Genomic DNA, 3,706 nt, shown 5'->3' with positions numbered 1-3,706 from the left:
TAACTGAGATAGAATTGATAAGTGTAAATTGTCATTGATGTGTTGAGAGTTTTCCTTACAATGAGTTTACACTACTATTTATAGAGGAAGGAGGTAACCACCTTTTGAAACTGCCTACAACTACCCCTGGGATAATATCCCATAGTTTTGGAGATAAAAGCCTAACTAGAGATAATTACCATAACTGAATTTGGCTTTCTACCAGCTTTGGACAAGACCATTTTCGTCCTAGACTAGCACTGATTTAGCCCAATGTTTTGGTCTAGTTATTTTCAGAACTTGATTTATTTTAACTATTATTTTTTGGGGACTAACAATATGCAATTTCTTGAAAGACCTCTTCACAATCAATGAAGGACCTAAAAGAATTCATCAATAGCCCAAGCTTTGAACCAGAGATGGTCTCTATATTCTCATAGATTTCTTTTTCTGATGGTGGGGCAATTGGGGGTGATTTCCAGCAAGGTGAATGAAGAAGGGTGAAGGGATTCCCTTAACCCACCTAAATGATTTTTGATAACAAGCATGGGGGTAAGTTGTGATTTTCATTGGTATGAGTAATGTAGAAGAAAGAGTATCAAAAGCAAGAGAGACCTCAATGAGAAAGCTGGAACTTCTAGGCACTTTACCGACATCGTTGGCCTTATGACGTACGTCACCTCTACAGATGGTGCGCTATAGGTACCAATGAATCATCTCCCAGGATACAAAGAAGCCCAACTTAAGGTTGTTTCGTAGATTTTGCAACACAAACAAAATCAAAGTACAGAGAGATTTTTTTTTTTTTTTTTTTTATACCTTACACTTTTGTAAAACTAAAGGGTTTTTTATGGACTGTGAGGTACTTGTATGGAACATTCATGGCTCTATTAATATAGGTACATCCCTGGAGGGAGACCAATAAGTGCCAAGTGTGTATGCAAAAATCCCCTAACAGCCCACTACCCATGCCATGCATGTGCGCTTGGAAGGTAAACCATCCTCACTCGTCCACCACACACACATGCATTAGCATGGCTTATTATTATAATTCAAGGTTAATAGGCAGCCCCTATTAATTAACTTGGATTCATACTTCCTAGTTTTTGATATGGACTAAATAAAAAATTCTTTCCTAAAAAGAAAATAAAGGAAAGACTTAACACTTTATTGGATCTAAGAATATATATCCGTTTTATTTTTATTATATTTAAAATAATACAACAAGAAAGAGTACACCGTTAATTCCATTTGTCTTTATTTTAGTTGAGGATATTATGGTCATTACTCTTTGACATTAACACCCTTAGAACGGTATTAGTTTGAGCAAAACCCAGACGTAATCTATGCAATAATAGGGATCACACCAAACTTTAGCCCCAAAATAAGGGACTGGAATGTCAATTGCAAACCCCCCCCCCCCCCGCTCCAAAAAAAGAAAAGACAACAAAACAAAACAAAAACAAAAACAAAAAACAAAATACATAAACAAGAAGAAGAAGAACAACAACAACAACAATGATTGCATATAGACGACACAAACAAACCTTGTAATCTCCTGGTAAATCATTGATCCGATCAACTTGTGCATCCAACCTTTAAGTTGTTGATTAACTGAGAGGGAAAGATCACAATAATTTCCATGAATCAATTTAACAACTATTTTGAGTAGGGATGTGGGAAAGGATAACTGAGAGAAATCAATACCTTGTAATCACAATGCCAGATATGTGATTGTTCTACGATAAATGTTGTTGTGGTGATTAGTGCGATTAACAAATTAATAGAAAGGTTTTGTCCCATAAATTTTTTTGTCTTTCAATATTCTACAAAACAACAATTATAGAATAAGTCATTGTAGAAAACAAGATCTGATTCTATCATATATAGTTATTATCATCAGTCTCATCTTTACAAGGATGATTCCAACATCAATAGTATGACAATAAGGCAGAAAATTAAAGAGGGTGCAAAATAAATAATCAAGAAAGAAGGAATAACAGGAAAAGGATCTGATGACTTGACTAAATTAAATCAAAGATTCATACCATCATATTTCCAAAGCTTGTGGCTGAAGATAAACTCAACAGAAGAAGAATCAAAGAAACTAAACCGAAATTGCAAACACAATGAAGGAATAGCAAAAGAGTATCTGCCAGCTAAAGCAAGGATGGTAGTACATATCATAGCAGATGAAGATTGGCAAATTGGGGACCCTTCCTCAACCCCAAATCATCTTATGGCGGCTAGGGTAGACACAGGCATTCCATCATTTTCAAAATGACAATATATAGTCTAGGGTTACAACAAACCAATAGATGGTAAAGTGGAAAGTACAAGTGTTAACATACTATTGGCTCAATTTGGACTACTATATAGGTTCTTTCCTCTCTTATGATGTAATTCCTATCCTAAGTCTCGGATGCGAGATACATCGCATTTCTATTAGATCCGACGACTATGAATACAAGCTCTGAAGAGATCACAATCATTGAATCTAGAAAATTCCATGAGTCGTGATCCAAGAGTGGTTTGTGCAGCACCCAAAATGAAATTTTGTTACCCTTCCCCCTTCTATTTGTTTTGCTTTGTATATCTTTGTTAAGGGTTTCAATGGTTCAGTTTGGGGTAGTTTCAATTTGGGCTAAACAGTTTCAAGCTCAAAAACACCAAGCCCAAACATGGATCATTTGCAAAGTAATGGTTTGGGTTTGGTTTCAATTTGGTATGGTTCGGGTTCGGGTTGACCAATGCTTTGGACTACTGGTTTGGTTTTTGGTTGTCGCAGTTTTGAAACCATTACCAACCCATTGTCATACTGTTATAGCCCATTTTAAATTAAAATTCATATGGGTCTTGGATCGTACCTCTTGGGCTTAAGGTCCAAATGACGACTTTGTTTATGAGAATAAAAATTAGCATTAATAAAAGCAAGTAATACAACCCTAGTCCATCCTACATATAAGTACGTGCGTATCTCACTCAGTTGAATGTTGGGTTACTTGTGCAAGGAGTGTCTATACTTGGGGCCAGCCTTTGATTTCTGAGTAGCCATCTAAAAAAACTAAGAGCACATATGAATTGCAAAGATGGCACAGGACAATGATGTTTTGCTACCAACTTTTAGTCATGTTCACTTTTTCAATTAGTTTAGTTAGCAAATATGATATGTAATAGATAACAAGCATGAGTACAGAAACCATATGGCATACATAGAAATAAAAGCTTTTGTTAATCTCTTTTCTCTTTCTTTGTTTTTCTTGTTTTGGAGTAAGAAATCTTTTGTTTATCTCATAAATAGAGGAAGTGTTCTGTTTCTTTTGTGGTGGGCCAAGCAAACAAACAGACTAAGGGTTTTAATGGGTTGAGAATTTAGTACGATTCGCTCCAGGTCCATTTAGTTAGGGCTAACAGGCCACAAACAGGTTGGCCTGAACCAGCCTGAAACCATTCAGTTTTTGACCCCTCAACCTGTAGCCAGCCCATTAAGCTTAGGTTTGGGTCAGTTTGGGCTATAACGGGTCGATTTGGTTTAGTCTTAACGGGCCAGCAAATTGAAACCCCTATCTTCATTTGTGGTGCACCCTTTTCACTTTTGTTGATTTCTAAGTGATGCATCGAAAATTTGCTCAACCCTTAGATCTCCTGAGAATGACCTGCAAAACAAAGCATCAGATGTGGCCCGACCGCTGGGGTCGGGAGTCCACCTCCGAAGGCTAAGTCAGTT

General features: G+C 36.7%; 1 long non-coding RNA gene across 1 annotated transcript; it reads right to left on the bottom strand.

Moving 5' to 3' along the window:
* Positions 1 to 1,529: 1,529 nt before the first annotated feature.
* On the bottom strand, positions 1,530 to 2,115 carry LOC149015342 (uncharacterized). The gene is made up of 3 exons (XR_016173479.1): positions 2,028 to 2,115; positions 1,687 to 1,805; positions 1,530 to 1,593 (listed from the first exon to the last, which is right to left on the bottom strand). It is a non-coding gene; the product is annotated as an uncharacterized LOC149015342 (long non-coding RNA).
* Between the last annotated feature and the right edge of the window lie 1,591 nt (positions 2,116 to 3,706).

The sequence above is a fragment of the Hakea prostrata genome, chromosome 5 (genome assembly GCF_041222555.1).
Source record: "Hakea prostrata isolate BN-2017 chromosome 5, UWA_Hpros_2, whole genome shotgun sequence".
NCBI classification, from domain to species: Eukaryota; Viridiplantae; Streptophyta; class Magnoliopsida; order Proteales; family Proteaceae; genus Hakea; species Hakea prostrata.
This window is presented reverse-complemented; position numbering and strand designations above follow the sequence as displayed.